We start from the raw sequence: 20,380 nt of genomic DNA, 5'->3' as shown, positions 1-20,380 counted from the left end.
CTGGACCTCAGTGTCTGGGCTGAACGATGGGGGTGGAGACGCTCCTTCAGGTATACAGGGCTGAGGCCGTTTAGGGCTTTAAAGGTCAGCGCCAACATTTTGAATTGTGCTCGGAAACGTACTGGGAGCCAATGTAGCTTCTTTCAGGACCGGTGTTATGTGGTCTCATGACATTACATTGATCCCATGGAATGCCAACAGGCTGCTGAAGTAGTCATTGAATCATAGATTTGCAGAGTTGGAAGAAACCATGAGGGCTTCGACCCCCTGCAATGCAGGAATCTTTCCCCCAACATGGGGCTTGAACCCACAATCCTGAGCTTCAGAGTCTCATGCTTTACCAACTGAGCTATCCCAGGTCAATAGCTTTTACAGTGGTACCTCAGTTTATGAACTTAATCCATTCCGGAAGTCTGTTCTTAAACCAAAACCGTTCTTAAACCAAGGCGCGCTTTCCCTAATGAGGCCTCCCGCCGCCGGTGCCCTTAGACCAAGGTAAAATTCTCAAACCAGGACACGATTTCCAGTTTTGTGGAGTTTGTAAACCAAATAGTTCGTAAATAGGACTGTTCTTAAACTGAGGTACCACTGTATTTAACAGATTGCCCCCCCCAATACAGTAGTACCTCGGGTTACAGATGCTTCAGGTTATAGACTCCGCTAACCCAGAAATATTACCTCGGGTTAAGAACTTTGCTTCAGGATGAGAACAGAAATTGCGCGGTGGTGGTGTGGCGGCAGCAGCGGGAGTCCCCATTAGCTAAAGTGGTACCTCAGGTTAAGAACAGTTTCAGGTTAAGAACGGACCTCCAGAACGAATTAAGTTCTGAACCCGAGGTACCACTGTATTATAATTCAACTGCCCCCCCCCCCCGAAAAAACACTAAGTATCTTCTTGTTTCACCTTCCTAAGGGAGGGTGAATGTCCCACAGAACTGGGGGCAGGGACAGTTAACCCCATTTTACTTAAAACAAGTCAACCCCCCCCTTTCTCCACGATAGTGGCAGCTGTACATTCAAACAGACAAAACTCCCACCATCCCCTCTATTTGAGCTCTTTGCAAAAATTGCTTTTAAACCACTAATAGATTTCTATTCCGCAGATGGCTGGCTGCGTTTCCAAATTCCCCAGCCGCAGAGTCGTGAAACGTGCTTAAGGCCGGCTCACATAAATGGGCTTAAGTGAAGTTAATGCTTTAACGGGTGGTGGTCCCACACTTTTTAAACGCCGCCTCGCAGTTGCGCGAAGGGGTTGGGATTCCTGTAAAAGGGTGGCAGGGAAGTTTATGGGGATACCACATAACTAGACAGCCTAGTTTTAAACGCAAGGCAAAAAGCCTTTGCAAATCTTCACTGGCTCTTTGTAGTCATTCCACACAAACACCCAGCAGAACAGCCAGTCAGCGGGAGGCAAAGCTTCTTTTGATTCCTGCCTGGGTGTTAACTTCACTGCTACCAGCAAAAAGAAAAGTGAAACCAAACTAAAACAACTGCCTTGCCCCTTAAGGGGTCGTGTGTGTTTATGTGTGTGTGTGTGTGTGTGTGTGTGTTGCACCAAGCAAAGCAAATACAGTGGTACCTCGGGTTACATACGCTTCAGGTTACATACGCTTCAGGTTACATACGCTTCAGGTTATAGACTCCGCTAACCCAGAAATATTACCTCGGGTTAAGAACTTTGCTTCAGGATAAGAACAGAAATCGTGCTCCAGCGGCGCAGTGGCAGCAGGAGGCCCCATTAGCTAAAGTGGTGCTTCAGGTTAAGAACCGTTTCAGGTTAAGAACGGACCTCTGGAACGAATTAAGTACTTAACCCGAGGGACCACTGTACAAAAAAGATATAATTCCAATTATCCAAATGTATAATAAGGCACATTATGAAATCATATATTATGATATTATGTATTCAAATTAGGATTCAAATTATATTTGTATTTGTAACTCGTAACTGAATCTAAAAAAAGTTATGCGTGTAAAAATAGTGCAACTTGGTTCTGATCCTAGTTTGTGTCCACTAATTCTGACCGCCCACACATTAACTATTAACTTTAGAAGTGTATTTTCAGGGAAATTTACCCTTAGAATCCCTGTGCAGCAGCTCAATTTGAAATTTGAAACAGATCATTACCGAAGGCTCCATAAGTCTCCAGGGATCTTCCTCCTCCAACCTGCGCTCGCCCTAAATGGGCTGCCTTGAATTTTTATGTTATTAAAATGTACAAATCACCTTATTCACTTTTCTAAAACTCCCAAGTTGCTGCACAAGGCAGAGAACACCTGTGTGCATCCCCACATGCCTGCAGAAATCAAGCAACAAAAATTGTATTTAAAAAGCATTTGAACATAACTCATAAAATGAGATCAGCAGAGGGATTAAAACCGTAGCAAAATATGAAAAAGCAAAAACAGCAAACAGAAGAAGGGTAAGAGCAACACTATAAAGAAGCGGGATAATGTCATTCAAAACAAACACCAGCTTGCCACCATGCAACAAAGCCAAGTGAAATACTTGGGTAAGTTAAAAAGAAGAAGTCCTAAAGTAACATCTGAACCTAAAATTTAGATTCAGTGGGGAGAATGCCTCTCCTCCTAAGGGGTACATGGAGAAGGTCATCTTTTGCCGCTCTCAGTTCTCTGGAAGATGGAAGACTAGACCACATTTTTACTGGCTCTCGCTTCTACACCTTAGCAACAAAAAGCAGCTTGATCTGCATGCAAAGACAGGCTCTGGTGGACTGAGCAGACGAGACCAAGACTGAATCCAAACGTCAAGAACAGGGGTCAGCAAACTTCCCTCCACTGTTCCTCAGACCTTGGCGGGGGGGGGGCGGACTATATTTTGAAGAAGAAAAAATATGAACGAATTGCTATACCCCACAAATAACCCAGAGATGCATTTTAAATAAAAGGACACATTCTACTCAGGTAAAAACACCAGGCAGGCCCCACAAATAACCCAGAGATGCATTCTAAATAAAAGGGCACATTCTACTCATGTAAAAACACGCAGATTCCCGGACCGTCTGTGGGCCGGATTTAGAAGACGATTGGGCTGGATCTGGCCCCTAGGCCTTAGTTTGCCTACCCATGGACAAGAAAGTGGTTAGTGCACGTGCTGTAGAGGGAAGTGAAGGGCAGATGGGGCTCATCCACCTGAGAAGGGAGGCCATCTAGGAGAAGGAACATGCTGATTGTAAACCTCTGCTGCCTCATGCCTATACTCAAGAAAGGGTTCAGGAGTAAACCCCAAGGAAAAACATGTACCCTCTGCCTTGTGGGACATCTTTGGGAGAAGAAAAGGCTAAGGAGTAAAAAAGGTAAAGGACCCCTGGACGGTTAAATCCAGTCAAAGGCGACTATGGGGTTGTGGCATTCATCTTGCTTCAGGCCGTGGAAGCCAGCATTTGTCCACAAGCAGCTTTTCAGGTCATGTGGCCAGTGTGACTAGACCGCTTCTGGTGCAACAGGACACCGTGATGGAAGCCAGAGTGCACGGAAACGCCGTTTACCTTCCTGTCACAGTGGTACCTATTTATCTACTTGCACTGGTGTGCTTTTGAACTGCTAGGTTGGTAGGAGCTGAGACGGAGCAACAGGAGCTCACTCCGTCACACGGATTTGAACTGCCGACCTTCTGATCGGCAACCCCAAGAGGCTCAGTGGTTTAGACCACAGCGCTACCCGCATCCCTAAGGAGTAAACCCTATACACATCCAGAGTGGAGTTCCTAAAACGCTTGGATTGCACCTTGTACACCTCCTTCAAGCAACTCCTGCAGCCCAGCTTGTGCCAAATGTATTACTCTGCTTTCCTTCAGACCACATCAATGAGGCCAAGAGTCTTGTTGTCTGGGCAGCCCAGGACCTCCATACAAACTGCCCAGGCTGATAAGGCGCATCCTTTAATACAATTGGCTGTTGTGAATGAAAATAATTGATAAATTGTGGCAGCTCCTTAAACAACCATCCCCCAAGCAATCACATGTTGTTTGTTGCCAATAAATTCATGAAAAGGCACATTTTAGTCATGGAAGAAAATAAAGGCCAAGAAAGCGGGGGGGGGGGGGGTGTCACATTGCCAGAGAGAGTGCTCACTGTAGCCTAATGTTTCTCCTAATTTCTAAATTGCTTATTATATGATAAACAATCTCTCTTCAAAGCAGAATAACCATGTGGCCAGAGTCTCTCTCCAAAGTAGCCTCTTGTTAGGGACGCGGGTAGCGCTGTGGGTTAAGCCTAGGACTTTCCAATCAGAAGGTCGGCGGTTCAAATCCCCGCGACGGGGTGAGCTCCCGTTGCTCAGTCCCAGCTCCTGCCAACCTAGCAGTTTGAAAGCACGCCAAAGTGTAAGTAGATAAATAGGTACCGCTGCAGCGGGAAGGTAAACGGCATTTCCGTGCGCTGCTCTGGTTCGCCAGAAGCGGTTTAGTCATGCTGGCCACATGACCCGGAAGCTGTACGCCGGCTCCCTCGGCCAATAAAGCGAGATGAGCACCCCAACCCCAGAGTCGGTCACGACTGGAGTTAATGGTCAGGGGTCCCTTTACCTTTAGCCTCTTGTTAGGTTATCAGCAGAGTTCAAATTACTGCAGTGGTCCAGGTCTTGTGCAATACCACAATGTCCTTTGTCCAGAAGACATTGAAGTAGCAATCCCCAGCTCTTTTTCCATAACCCCACTCTTAACTGATTTGAGCTACTGCAGGGAAACAAAAAGTGCAACTCTTTTTGAACTTTCTCCAAGTTTCTAGCCCTCATGACCAGGAACCCCATAGAGATACACTGGGCAATTGTGATGGATAAACAAAAAGGTATAGCTGTTGCCTCAACTCCCTGCTTGTAGGCTTTCGAATCCCAGAAACAACGGACTGCTCACTGTTGCAACCAACAGCCGGAAGGCACCAATACTTCCATCCATGATGTGACCTAAAAGTGGCAAAGTCCATTAAAATAACTTTGCCACTTGGCGTTTCCAAACACAATGGCAGCCCACGTTATAGTCCGATGGGGGTCTAGGGAGTTGCACTAGATGATCCTCAGGGTCCCATCCAACTCTACAATTCCACGATTCCTCCAAAATTCACTGCACTAAAAGGCAACCAAGAAGAATAAAGTGAAAAGAATGTTGTTTTTCATTGCCTGTATCTGCAACCCCGACCAAAACCTTGTACACTGGATGTAGAATGGGGTTTTGCACTATCTCCCTGAAACGACAACTTATTGCCTAAAAGCTGGCCTTGAGGAAATATTTCCATTGTTTTTCTATTCTTACAAATTCTGGTGAGATTCTACCAGGGCTGAGTCACATTTTCAGGGCAACATTTTCGTACAGGTTATACAAACACAGGCCAAATACATCTATCAATGGCAGGCTGTTGCCTGCCGAACTCACAAAAAATTATACAAAGCAGCTCACTTTCTTGCAAATAATATGGAAATGAGCTTTGGTCCACTAACTCTTTTTAAATTGGTTTTTTACCCCCCTCTCCTTTTCCCCTATTATGTTTTTACTGTGATTTTATTGGTGTTAGCCGCCCAGAGCCTGTCTCTGGCCGGGGAGGGTGGGGTATAAATAAGAAGAAGAAGAAGAAGAAGAAGAAGAAGAAGAAGAAGAAGAAGAAGAAGAAGAAGTTGTTTCCTGTCCTGCCCGTGAGGGTGAGCCAGGGTGTTGGTGGAAGGCGACAGCTATGGAAGGAGACAGAAAAACTCAAAACTTAAAGGAAGCAGATCACACCCCATTTTTAGAAGTTATATTAATACCCTCCAGCAAATTCTGAAGCGATCTGTTTGTTTCAGCAGATTATTCCTTCTTTGCAGTCGGCCACCTACAAACACACCCATATGGCAGGGTTTTTTTCCTATTTACTTCAGTTTTATATTAAATGGAAGCAATGTAACGCACCACTCTAATAAATCTGGGGTGATGAAGTTCCCACTGGACCTCCTGAAACAAGATGTTAAGAAAATATAAAATAGACAACACTGCATTACTAAAAGAAAACAGCCAAAAAGGGAAACTCCTTGATATGTTCTCTGACAAAACCCGTCATTTGTCTCCATGTTTGGCTTGCTAAGGCTTTAATAAGTGAAACAGCTGCTCCTATGGTTCCTGAGATGGATAGAGAAGCTTCTTTCTCCAGAGAAAGACCACAGTGGGTGGACCGTTAAAAAATGAAAATGGATTTCAGCCCTCATCACTTGAGCTGCTGCTTTGGCAAAACTGAAGCAGAGAGCAAAGGTGGTTGTATCGGTCTGACGTCACAACTCATGCCTTCCTGAACCATATGTTTGTACGGTGCTCTGTACTTACTAGGTTTGGGGAGAAAGTGTCAGATTGTATAATTAAGACAGTCCACAAAAAGCTAAAATTTCCAACGAATATTCGTCTGAACTATATACCTATTGTATGGAAGTTAACAATGGGACAATGAAAATGAGAGATGATAACCTGCCCAAGCTGTCCATGGAGGCACAGGTAAATTCTGTGTCCAGGGGAACTGTCTACTAGCTCCATTTGGTACGCAGGCTGAGACCCTATCTGCCTGCGGACTGTCTCGCCAGAGTGGTGCATGCTCTAGTTATCTCCTGCTTGGACTACTGCAACAGGCTCTACGTGGGGCTACCTTTGAAGGTGACCCAAAAACTACAACTAATACAGAATTCAGCAGCATGACTGATGACTGGGAGTAGCCACCAAGACCACATAACACCGGTCCTGAAAGACCTACATTGGCTCCCAGTATGTTTCCGAGCACAATTCAAAGGGTTGGTGCTGACCTTTAAAGTCCTAAACAGCCTCGGCGTCTCCACCCACTTTGTTCAGCCCAGACACTGAACTGGAGTCCAGCTCCAAGGGCCTTCTGGCGGTTCCCTCACTGCAAGAATTGAAGTTACCGGGAACCAGGCAGAGGACCTTCTCGGTAGTGGCGCCCGCCCTGTGGAATGCCCTCCCATCAAATATCAAGGAAATAAACAACTATCTGACTTTTAGAAGACATCTGAGCCCTGTTTGATGTTTTATCATGTTTTTAATATTCTGTTGGGAGCCGCCCACAGTGTCTGGGGAAACCCAGCCAGATGAGCGGGGTATTATTATTATTATTATTATTATTAATAATAATAATAATAATAATAATAAAGCGAGATGAGCTCCGCAACCCCAGAGTCGGCCACGACTGGACCTAATGGTCAGGGGTCCCTTTACCTTTACCTTACAGCAGTGCAAATAGCAAACAAAAATAAAGCACACTGGGAGAAACTGCTTACAAAAATGTGTACATTAAGCAAAGCATAGACAAGCAAAGGGCAGAGATTTTCCTCTAATATGCGCGCGCGCTCTCTCTCTCTCTCTCTGTACACTACCCTGACAGAGAGGCCTCCACACATTCAACTCCACACCTTATTCAGCAATGAGATATTCCAATAATGTACCATGTAGCCTGTCTGTAAGGAAATCTTCTAAGTCTGGAATCTGTATCTCGTGAATACTCTTCCTAAGGAACTGAAGGTTATGACTCAGCTATAGAGCTGCAAATATAATGTTTTAAGGCCATTTTGAGTGCATTAAAGAAATGTGACACTAGATGGCGGTGGTGAGCTTATGGCAAATTCAATATTTTTTTCAAAGCACTTTTAAAAAAAGCATTTTAGCAGCGTTTTTTTGTATGTGTCTAGATTCCAGCTAAGAAAGAGCCAATTCAAAAGCCGATATCCCTTCTAGTAGACTCTGATTTTACATTTACATTTTAGAGCTTAGCTCCCATCTGAATGCATGCATAGAGCTATACCCGCCATTGAATTAAATGGGCTTGCCCCCTGCCACAGACCACAGGAGTCAATTCTGAGACAGGCTGAGAGGGCTTCGTCGTCCCCCGCAATAAAATTCAAATTGTGTGCATGATCAATTTTGTGGGGTGGGGCCAGGGCCGGATTTAGGTTTGATGTGGCCCTAAGCTACTGAAGGTAATGGGGCCCTTTATATGTCCAGCTGTACTTAGTCAACAACAAATTGTTGCTGTTTTTTGTGTTGAATATATGCTATATGATAATTTCTGGACCTAATAGCTATCTAAAGCCATTTGCACACGCAGAATGTAGGCACCCTATATGTAGAAATGAGCAAACCAGTGATATTTTAGGAGCAGGCCAGCAGGCAGGGCCCATTACTTACATCATAAAAAGGTAAAGGTAAAGGGACCCCTGACTATTAGGTCCAGTCGCGGATGACTCTGGGGTTGCGGTGCTCATCTCGCTTTATTGGCCGAGGGAGTCGGCGTACAGCTTCCGGGTCATGTGGCCAGCATGACTAAGCCGCTTCTGGCAAACAAGAGCAGCGCACGGAAACGCCGTTTACCTTCCCGCCTGAGCGATACCTATTTATGTACTTGCACTTTGACGTGCTTTCAAACTGCTAAGTTGGCAGGAGCAGAGACCGAGCAACAGGAGCTCACTCCGTTGCGGGGATTCAAACTTACATCATAGGAGCCCACATAACACTGTTACTGTATGTAGGTTTTATTTTATTTGTTTGTTATCTTATATTTTGGAAATGTACATCCAGGTTTTTTTTCCTTTTAGGTTTTTTTTTTTTTTGGTTCCCCAAGAGAGTGGGGCCCTAACCTATAGCTTGTTTGGCTTATATGTAAATCCGCCACTGGGCGGGGCTTACCTTCCCCCTTCCCCAATATTTTATTTGAGATGGCACCCCTGCCACAGGGAGAGTTTCATTATTCTTGCATCATTGCTTTCATTAGGCCAGTGGACGATTTGGAAAAGGGCAATGCGGCTGAAATTAGTGAAATTTTAGGTTTAGGACTTGCTGAATTGTGAGTCATGGAACTATCTTCCTTTCGGCTGCTACGTCTGAACGTGTCCTGGAATCCACTGATGTTACCGAAGAGATTTTATGCGCAAATTAATTTTGTTCTGACTCAGAGACTTGTCAGTTACACTCTCTGCCAAATTGGTGTCTTGGCAATGTGCAACACATATTTAATAACACAAAATAACGTTCCCGAGCATTTTATCAGACCGTCGCTATCGTACAATGCTTGATAGCATGTAAGAAGTTTTCCCTAACTTCTAGAATGATCACCCCACAGCCTTAATTAAGAATAAATACTTTTTTTTCCTGCCACGACACAGACAACGGCCTCAACTCCTTGTTAATTTAGTCAGGTTTAATTAGCCTGGAATAACTACTGTTCCCTTTCACAACTATTTAAGCATCACCAGGATTGTTAATACAAATGGGTGATGAAAATGTGCTAAAATGAAACTAACGAATGCAAGGGTAGGTTAGAGAATATACCCTTAATCTGATTAAATTGAAGTACTTCAGTTTAAAAGGGTAATAAATCAGGATTTCTTATCCCTCAAATCTCAGCCTATCGTTGCTCTTTTTGCAGAAAATTCCGCTTGGTGGAAATACAATATTATTCCAGATGTTCCCGCACAAGGCAAACCCATCACAGTTCTGTAACAATGCCGAGGGTTTAGCAGTTTCTGGAATTTATTCCTTTCATTATTGCACTTGCATACTTGAATTTAACCCTGTAGTTAACTTTGAATTTAAGAAAGCTTTTTTTCTATCTTAGAAATCCTCTGAATTTGAAATCCTGTATTCAGAGGAAGCTTGTTCTATGGGGAGAGAAAATGAACATTGAAATCTAACCTATACATGGCACATTGTGTTATTTTAAAGCTGTGTAGTCTCATTGTTGAACTTCCAAAAACTTTTTGAACTCTGTTACAATTTCATTTTAAGACAGAAGATGAACTGAATTGGTAGCATTTGGATAAATGACGTTTTTGGTGATTTTTTTTTAAAAAACAACTAAGAAACATTACAGAAATTCTTTAAAGAATTCATCAATCCAATTTATGATTTTTCAACAGTGAGATTTTTAACGCTGGGCTCGAAAACGGTAATTTTCAATGTTATGAAAATCTGAGATGTTGGATTCTCAGGGCCTATTATAACTTTGGGGCATCTTCTACATTACATTCCCCCCCCCCACTTTTATTTTAATTATTGAACAAAATAAACCAAAGATAAAGAAATGCTATTATAGCAGTTTGAAAACAGCATAAGGTTAGACATTATCGTTGAATTTGTTATTCCTAATATTTCACCAGTGGAAATTGGGATAAGATTTTGTACTTACAACACTTCCACTCACAAACTATCAATGTCCAAAGACTTTACTCTCCAATAATAATAATAATAATAATAACAATTCTCTCTCCTATTTTCTGGATTCATTTTGCATAAATGTGCGCTGCATCAGCTTCCAAAGTGTGTGTGTGTGTGTGTGTTAATTAATTGACTGTCGCAGTTTCTTTATTATTAATCATAATTTACTTTTACAATTATATAAATTTACATCTGCATTTTGGTCTTCTAGACATTCCTGGCATCAGTTAGTAGGGAGAAAACCCCACTGAGGCCAAGTAAATCTGCTGAGGGTTTTGCTGCATGTCTTTTAAAAATTAAGTCAGTGTTTTTTGGCTGCAAATTTAAACAATCCATACCTTTAAATGTGAGCCAGTCAATGTTTTTTATTAGATTTACTCTTCATTTTTTAACACATACCCCCCCCCAAAAAAAGATCCAAGCATTGATGCAGTTTCAAATAGTGCCATAGGTGCTACTGGCAATGGCATGGGTTTCTGGGTCAGAATTGCCTTATTATTATTATTATTGTCATTATTCTGCCCATCTGACTGGATTGCCCCAGCCACTCTGGATGGCTTCCAACAAATTAATACATCAAACACAGTAAAACATCAAACATTAAAAACTTCCCTATACAGGGCTGCATTCCCTTGGCTGATAAGAGAGCGGGTGGCGCTGTGGTCTAAACCGCTGAGCCTCCTGGGTTTGCTAATCAGAAGGTTGGTGGTTCGAATCCACACGATGGGTGACCGCAGTGGGAAGGCAAACGAGGGTTGCCATATTTCAAAAAATAAAAACCAGCACATCCCAAAAAGTTGTTTCAGGAAGACCCCCAAATTGTTGAGTTGTTGAGCGCCAGAAAATAAACAATGGTTTGATTGCCTAAGATCCAGGACAAAGTGTCTATTGCTTTTAGATGTTAACAGGAATCATTTTATCACTTGTGCATTTGCCACCCTGGGCTCCTTTGTGAGGAAGGGCAGGGTAGAAATTTAATAAATAAATAGGGTGGTTTTCAATTAAGTTGTACTCAGAGAAGCAGCAATGAAATTAAGGGACCTAACCTAGCCATGTCCATTAATTTCAAGGCATCTCCCAATAGTAAATGCCAACCATAACCAGGGCCGGATTTAGGTTTGATGAGGCCCTAAGCTACTGAAGGTAATGGGACCCTTTATATGTCCAGCTGTCCTTTGTCAATGACAAATTGTTGCTGTGTTTTGTGTTGAATATATGCTATATGGTAATTTATGGACCTAAGAGGTATCTAAAGCCATTTGCACAAAGCAAAATATGTATTTTATCAAAGTAATTTTTTGAACTGAAATACAATTAAGAAGAAGTATATTAATAGTGAAATACAATTAAGAAGAAGTATACTTTTGGGGGGCCGCCAAGCTATAGCCCTAAGCTATAGCTTGTTTACCTTATACGTAAATTCGGCATTGCCCATAATAAATACCCCACCCTTCCAAACTTAGGAGCCCCACAGCAGCAGACACCAAGCTGGTAAAATGATGCAATGGAAATAAAATAAAAGCACATTAAAACAACAATTAAATGCTATGATACTAGACACTAGACACTAGACACTAGACACTAGACACTAGACACTAGACACTAGACACTAGAAGCAGCAGCAAGGCTTGGCGGGGAGGGAACAGAAGAAAAGCTTTTTGTCGCCTCATACTTTAAGATAAAATTATCATTCTTTAAAAAGGTGGAAACCCACAAAGTTCATCTGGCCTAGCACTGCCTCAGACCCATGCCCTGCCAATAAAACATTCAGATTTGCAACAGATTTGCAGACTGGTCAATTCAGGTTGCACGTTTAGAGGCTATAGCAGGGGGCCTTGTACAACAAACCTGCTTCCTAGAATACCGAACTTTTCGCAGTGGTGAAAGTGATGGAGCGGTACCCTGGAAAAGTTGCTTGCAGGCATCATCGCCTAACATCCCCAAAACAAATCAGAACAAATGCTTGTTAAATACCCAGCGCTTGTCTAATCTCCTTCAAAACAAATCAGGATGAATTCTCAATCAAGGAAGCATCCCTACTATGAAGTTTTCCAAAACAACGTTTCAAAACCTAAGGGGTCGATGGGGATTTTGTTTTGCTTTTTCGTTTCCCGGTATGGGAGGCATCCATAATTATCTTACGCCGTACACATATTTGAGATCCTGGAATAAAGAGCATCTCTTTTAAAACGTCTTGTCAAACCGAGCTGTTTCGAAAGTTGAAGAGGTAATCCGTTTTCTGTTTTCATGCAAAAGCATTTTTTTTTTAATTAGTGCTTCTCTGTCAGAAGCTGTGACTGGTCCAAGATTTACCCTTGTCGTCAAAAGATACCAAAGGAGACCAAAATCGCCCTTTCACAGGGGGAACTGTTTCGAACCTTGTGGCTAAATAAATAAATAAACACTTTGCAGTTTCCGTTTTCTAAAAATCAGAACTTAGCAGAAGAATGTTCGAGGGTAACTTAACGTTTAAAAAGAGGAGGGGTGGAAGGAGAGAGAGAGAAAGAGAGATTTAAAAACAGCAAACACAACTGTCAACAAATTGCTCTCCTGCGTTTGGAAAACTTCCATGTTCCTTAGTATTTCGTCTCCTGATTCCCCCCCCCTCCCCCTGTCCTGTTCCTCGTGGCCAATTTGAGTACTGGATCACTCCAGATAGTTTTGTTTCAGCTCTTATCGCAGATAAGATACAATCATTTCCCCCACCCCACCCCACCTTCTGCATCCCGTGAATCAGGCCTGCCAAATATTTACCAATCTTTTCAGAATGTTGGAAATGTCACCTTTGCAGCACAATAAAACTTCGCAGCATTTAAGTTTTGGAGGTGGGGAGAAGAGGACGAGCTGACCCACTCCCCCACCCCCAAATCTACCATTATGATGTGTCAGCTGTCTGTCCCGGCTGCTAAAAGGGAGCCTACCTCCCTGTTCACTAGCAAAAGCAATGTCAAGTTTTGAGGAGAAAACAAAGTGAAACTCCTTTAAGGACAGTAAAAGGCAAAGAAGATTACAAGCTTGCTGAATAAAGGCCGCCTGAAGTGCAAATAACAGTGTGCCATCTGTTTAAGGGGCAAAAAACATTCAAGTACAGTGATAAGAACTTAATTCATTCCGGAGGTCCGTTCTTAATCTGAAACTGTTCTTAACGTGAGGTACCATTTAGCTAATGGGGCCTCCCGCTGCCGCCATGCAATTTCTGTTCTCATCCTGAAGCAAAGTTCTTAACCCGAGGTACTATTTCTGGGTTAGCGGAGTCTGTAACATGAAGCGTCTGTAACCCGAGGTACCACTGTATAGCTGTGAATTGGTAGGGAGGTCATATTGCCAGTCCTATACAGTGGTACCTCGGGGTTTTAGGAATCGCTAACTTTAGCTAGGTTGTGGCTACTTCATAATACAATTCCCCGTGGGGAAAAATCAGCTTGCCCAGGGCTGCTCGCAAGATTCAAAAATGAATTGCATGAATCGCCCTTTCCAGGGAAGCTGGAAAATGATTTGTAATCGTGCATTGTATGGACTAGATATTAAGCTGCTGTCAGTGGATGGACAGGTTGCCTTTATTTTATAGTACCATTAATGGCTAAAATGGCGAAATGGAATACTCAGTTCTGCAAAAACTGAGCATCAGTAAAGCATGCATTTTCCCAACACTAAGGTTGTCCACATCTAGGAAAACGGTCATGAGAGGAGGTTACCCTTTGAGACTCATTTGCACTGAGCCAGTCAGGAAGTATAAAGGTAAAGGGTAAAGGGTAAAGGGACCCCTGACCATTAGGTCCAGTCGTGACTGACTCTGGGGCTGCGGCGCTCATCTCGCTTTATTGGCTGAGGGAGCCGGCGTTTGTCCGCAGACTGCTTCCGGGTCATGTGGCCAGCATGACTAAGCTGCTTCTGGCGAACCAGAGCAGTGCACAGAAACGCCATTTACCTTCCCGCCAGAGTGGTACCTATTTATCTACTTGCACTTTGACGTGCTTTCGAACTGCTAGGTTGGCAGGAGCAGGGACAGAGCAACGGGACCTCACCCCGTGGCGGGGATTCGAACCGCCGACCTTCTGATCGGCAAGTCCTAGGCTCTGTGGTTTAACCCACAGCACCACCCGTGTCAATGCTTATGCATCTATTTGGAAATGGCATGCATTCACACTGCTTCTCTCCATTTCTACCTGGATGCGCATAGCCTCAGGCCAATAATCAGCAGCACCACCAATCAGACACTCAGAACATGACTGGGTTGGGGAGCTAGTTTTAGATACGCCATCAAAGGTGATTGGCGCTTTCGTCCCGCCTGCAGCACATGAGCGCAGTTCAACCAGAGCCACTGGCATCCGAAACTGTAGAACCACAGAAGGCCAATTTCACAAGCAACGTTCAGCTGCTTAGGCTTCGCATTCCCTGCATCTGCAATTCCACTGTGCGGTGGTACCTTGGTTCTCAAACTTAATCCGTTCCAGAAGTCCGTTCCCAAACCAAAGCGTTCCAAAACCAAGGTGCGCTTTCCCATAGAAAGTAATGCAAAACAAATTAATCTGTTCCAGACTTTTAAAAACAACCACTAAAGCATGAATTTTACTATCTAACGAGGCCATTGATCCATAAAATGAAATAAATAATTAATGTACCGTACTAGAAAATAAATAAGACAGTATTGTAGATGATAAAATTATTATTATTTTCTTACCTGCACTGATGACAGTCATTGTTTGGATGGGGGACTTTTATCCATTTCCACAGTCACACAATCAATCAATCAATCAATCAATCAGTAGCTGAACTGGATTCCACACAGTCACAAAAACAAATTAACCGAAAAAGCCTCAAAAACGCAAAATAAATAGCAAAAACAAAAGCACCAAACTTAATCCGTTCTGGAAGCCCATTTGACTTCCGAAATGTTTGAAAACCAAGGTGCAACTTCTGATTGGTGCAGCTGCCTCAGAAACAGGAGGAATTGAGAGAAGCATTGGCTGGCTTCATGGTTTTCCTCACGTTGTGATTTCTATATAGCACACAAACAAAATAATAAAGATAATATGTTGCCAGGCCAAAAATTATGAAAGTGGTATCGCAATATGGACTTCAAACCAGTTTTGGACAATATATTGATTTATCACCCAGCCCTAGACTCTAGCCAGAATCATGGGACGCAGGTGGCGCTGTGATCTAAACCTCTGAGTCTCTTGGGCTTGCAAATTAGAAGGTCAGCAGTTTGAATCCCTGCGACAAAGTGAGCTCCCCTTGCTCTGTCCCAGCTCCTGCCAACCTAGCAGTTTGAAAGCACACCAGTGCAAGTAGATAAATAGGTACCACTGCGGCAGGAAGGTAAATGGCATTTCCGTGCACTCTGGTTTCCGTCACAGTGATCAGTTGTGCCAGAAGCAGTTTAGTCATGCTGGCCGTATGACCCGGAAAAGCTGTCTGTGGAGAAACACTGGCTCCCTTGGCCTGAAAGCAAGATGAACGCTGCAACCCCAGAGTTGCCTTTGACTGGACTTAACCACCCAGGGGTCTTTTACCTTCTAGCCTGAATGGCCAGTGATGATGAGAGTTGCAACATTTGGAACTCATCCTGTTGGCAGCCCCTTGAATAGTTGATCCGTACAAGTTTCAATTCTACATTTTATCCCTCACTCACACAGGTGACTCACGCTGGGCTAAAAAAGAAGCGAGGGCGAGGCATTGCGAACATGCCCTGCTTGCATTTAAATCAATCCATTATAAATCTTTTAACATTCACACTTTTGTGTGGTCAATCCATTCGTTCCCACAGTTGCTGTGCAAGAAGCCAGTCCATTTTACATTTTTTAAAAAAATGCTAATACACTCATACCTCGGGTTACAGATGCTTCTGGGTTTTGGCACTTTGTGCATGTGCAGAAGCATCAAATTGCGACCTGTGCATGAGCAGACGCGGTGGTGTGGGTTGTGAATGCTGTGGGTTGTGAACGTGCCTTCCGCACGGATCACATTCGCAACCCAAGCACCCACTGTATCCAAAATATGTAGAGTTCAATGACATTTACTTCCAGAAAAGTATGCAAGCTTCAACAAGGCTTATTAGCAGGGGCCTAGCTGGCTGCTCTGGCACCCAGAGCGGTGGGGGTGGGGCGATCCGCGCACGGGGGTGGGGTGGAGATCTGCCCAGGGGGGCCGCATGACGAGCTGCTCACGAAGTCCGCCTGGCGGACACAAGCCCCACGCTGCAGTTTTGGGCAGTGCGGGACCCCGAGCCACTGCGTCACTCTCAGGAGAGATGTGTGGCTCAGGCGTGCTGCAGGCCAGGCCCCATGGTAAGTGCTGCCCCCTGCAGTGTGCCATTTTTCACCCTCTCAGGGATGACACCCGGGGCGGCCCACCCCCTGCACCCCCCTTCCTACACCCCTGCTTATTAGTGAGATCTACTTCTTTGAGTTAGGGACGCGGGTGGCGCTGTGGGTTAAACCACAGAGCCTAGGACTTGCTGATCAGAAGGTCAGTGGTTTGAATCCCCACGACGGGGTGAGCTCCCGTTGCTTGGTCCCTGCTCCTGCCAACCTAGCAGTTCGAAAGCACATCAAAGTGCAAGTTGATAAATAGGTACCACTCCGGCGGGAAGGTAAACGGCGTTTCCGTGCGCTGCTCTGGTTTCGCCAGAAGCGGCTTAGTCATGCTGGCCACATGACCCGGAAGCTGTATGCCAGCTCCCTCGGCTAGTAAAGCGAGATGAGCGCCGCAACCCCAGAGTCGGTCACGACTGGACCTAATGGTCAGGGGTCCCCTTTACATCTTTGAGTAAATATGCTTAGGATTGTTCCCTTTGTGAAACACTTAACATAGCCAATAGCCTGATTCTCCTGGTTGCTGTTCTGAGAGCCAAGCAACTGGGATTCATTCTGCTACTGGGGCCACATTGTTACTAGGACCGGGTTGCGTAAGGGCTCTAAAATGGGGGGAACTGCAGTATCACAAGGTTATTTGTTTATTTAGATTTCATTCCGGGTCCAATCGAAGGACTCAAGATTGCATCTTTATCTCAAGAGAAAGAATCCCTTGTTGTATGAGCTAGATGACGGGGATTAATCTGAGATAGGGGGCTGAGGTCTGGAATCTGTTTAACAAGTGGGGAAATGAAAAGACGGGGCATGTTTGCAAACAAGCGGGGCCTGCAAGGGAAATTTCCTAAGGGGTTGGTCTGGAACGGCCAGCTTGCCCAAGAAGGCCAAAGTGGTGTTGCACAACGGGAGGAGGGGAAAGGATGCGGTCTGGGATGATTGTGGCCTCGCTTTCTGCCCTGCAACAACTCCAAAATCCCCAGCTCAACACCAGTAGGACCAATACCCCAGTTGTCTATTAGTAATTTGTTTACAACATGGTCCACAACAAGTCATACAAACAAACCCACCACCATTGACAATTTAATTATCAAAAGTAAACTCCTATCCCCTTACACAAAGAAAACATAACATAAAAATAAAAGACTTCCTTTATCCTGTACATGGCCTCCTTATTTAGTTCTTGTATACTGTTTCTTTAATATGTGATTATTACAATTTTTCCTAATTATGACTTTAAAAACCACAAAGTCTCCTGTAGAAATTAATCGAAACAAGTCCAGGTGTTTATTTTGGGGCACTGTCTGGTAAAGTGTTCTCTGAATTTTCCCCATTCTTTTTGAAATTCTTGTCTGGGTTGTCCCCTCATTGTCTCTGTTAATCTGGCCAATTCAGTATACAGTGGTACCTCAGGTTAAGAACTTAATTCGTTCTGGAGGTCCATTCTTAACCTGAAACTGTTCTTAACCTGAGGTACCACTTTAGCTAATGGGGCCTCCGGCTGCCGCCGTGCGATTTCTGTTCTCATCCTGAGGTAAAGTTCTTAACCCGAGGTACTATTTCTGCGTTAGCGGAGTCTGTAACCTGAAGCGTCTGTAACCTGAAGCGTCTGTAACCCGAGGTACCACTGTAATCTAATAATTTATCCTGCCATTCCATTTTTGTTGGCACAAATTCTTTTTTCCAATTTCTGGCAATTAAGGTCCTCACCGCGCCTGTGGCATAAAGGAATATTTTCCGATCTTCTTTTGCTATACCTGTGTCTGTTATTCCTAACAGGAAAGCTTCTGTATTTTTCACAAAGTTATATTTAAACATTTTTTAAAGTTCATCATATACAGTACTATATTCCAGAAGCTTTTGATTTTTTCACAGCTCCACCAGATATGTATAAGTGTCCCTTCTGCTTTACTGCACCTCCAACACAGGTTTGCTTTTGTTTTATACATTTTAGCTACTTTGGCAGGTGTTAAGTACCATCTATAAAACATTTTGATTAATTTTTCCCAGTTTTCTAGTCCGATTGCCATACCCAGGAAGATGAAGAACCAGGGGGAAATTTGGTTAGTGGTTTTATTTCTTTTTTCCCCCCCACCACAAGATGCATTTAAAGTAAAGAGAAACATGGTACCTTGAGGATGCACTCTGCACATGCTCAAATGCATCATGCGCTAAGCAGCTACATCTTATCAGAAGGAAAAGAGGCCCTGCACAAGCCTACAGGCACATTGTTGGTTTGCTTGTTTATAACCACAAAGAGGACAAGGCAACTTAGAAAAATGCAACTGTAGAGTTGGAAGGGACCCTGAGGATCATCTAGTCCAACCCCCTGCAATGCTGGAATGTGCAGCTGTCCCATACGAGCATCGAACCCGCAACCGTGGCGTTATCAGCGCCATGCTCCAACCAACTGAACTATCCTGTGTTCCACATTCGCCGAGGCATTCAAGCTAAACGGTTGGAGTTCTGGAAACAGAAGACGGAAGCCTCATCAGATGATGGGAAGTCACTCTGAGCATGTGCAGACTGCATTCCCTTGGAGGATGATACATTTTGTATTTGAAAGCACAGTACTGGGAGGAGGAGAGGCGGGTCTGTTCTGATGCAGCCAAATTTCAAAGGGCAGCGCCGCCCAAAGGCAGTGTTTGCAGGAGCTCAAACAGCCCCAGGTGTTAGAAAACATTTTCAGCAGGGGGCCGATCCACTGTCCCTCAGACCTTGTGTGTGTGGGGGGGTGGCCTATATTTTTTTGGGGGGGGGATGAACGAATTCCTATGCCCCACAAATAACCCAGAGATGCATTTTAAATAAAAGGCATGTAAAAACACCAGGCAAGCCCCACAAATAACCCAGAGGTGCATTTTAAATAAAAGCACACATTCTACGCATGTAAAAACATGCTGATTCCTGTACCGTCCACAGGCCAGAGTTAGAAGGCGATTGGGCCGGATCCGGCCTCCGGGCCTTGGTTTGCCTACCCATGGCCCATATATTGGCCACGTCTTGTGTACCAATCTCCACTCCTCTCGATATTCGCGCATTGCGTAAGAGCTTTGTGGCTTTGTTCAGCCAGCTATCTCTGAAGGAGTTTTCTAATACTGTATATCTGAACTGGTGCTGACTGAGTCACGGGGCTGGCCATTTTTCAGCTGGCCCTCGCAGCTTCTGCTTTTAATGGCAGCTTGATGTGCAGACACCAGTTGCTGATAATGTGCGTCTCCACACTGTGAAAAGCTTCCCCCTGCTGAGTTCTGCACATCAAGGCGCTGTCAAGAGGCAGAATAACAAAGCCATGCATGGCTTTCTTTCTGGTCAGTCAGTAGCCCTGCCAAATAACCACAACTGGGGCTGAGGGGCTTATGACTTTACATAAGACCGTCCTCTATCTGCAGGACTGTTTGGTCCCTGTCTACTGTTCAAGAACCATCAGAAGCGAAGAAGCAAAGGACGTCTTTATGTTACCCGTCCACAGTTAGCAGCGGAATAAAGAGCGGCTTGAGCGGGTCACCGTATCCCAGCAAAAGACTTATTTCTATTCAATTATAGTAATTATTACTAATAAAGTGTCTTCTGTACTGACGAATGAGCATGCTCAAATTTCAGACAAATCGGCGTCCTCTTTTTTTCTGCTCATGCATCAAAGTGCCCATCCTAAATTGCAACCAGCCCCTACCTGCAAAACATCGTCTCAATTAAAGTCTTAGGCAGAAAGGCATTCATATCAGAAGGTGCAAATTCCCCCATCCTAGAGTCACAGTATGCTTCATTTTAAATGAAACCCCGGTGATGGGGCTTGATTGACTCCAACGAATAGCTTTTCTTTTTTTTTAAGGCTGCTGCTTCTCCATTATACAGTCTACAAGAGACCTTGCCGATC

The 20,380-nt window shown here is 44.2% G+C and overlaps 1 long non-coding RNA gene across 1 annotated transcript in view; it reads right to left on the bottom strand.

Moving 5' to 3' along the window:
- The window catches only part of LOC309335151, a 48,082-nt gene that overhangs the window by 14,181 nt on the left and 13,521 nt on the right, over positions 1-20,380 (bottom strand). The gene's annotated exons all lie outside the window — the stretch shown is intronic.

This window comes from Podarcis erhardii (assembly GCF_964252035.2).
Source record: "Podarcis erhardii genome assembly, chromosome: 2".
In the NCBI taxonomy this organism is placed as follows: Eukaryota; Metazoa; Chordata; class Lepidosauria; order Squamata; family Lacertidae; genus Podarcis; species Podarcis erhardii.
This window is presented reverse-complemented; position numbering and strand designations above follow the sequence as displayed.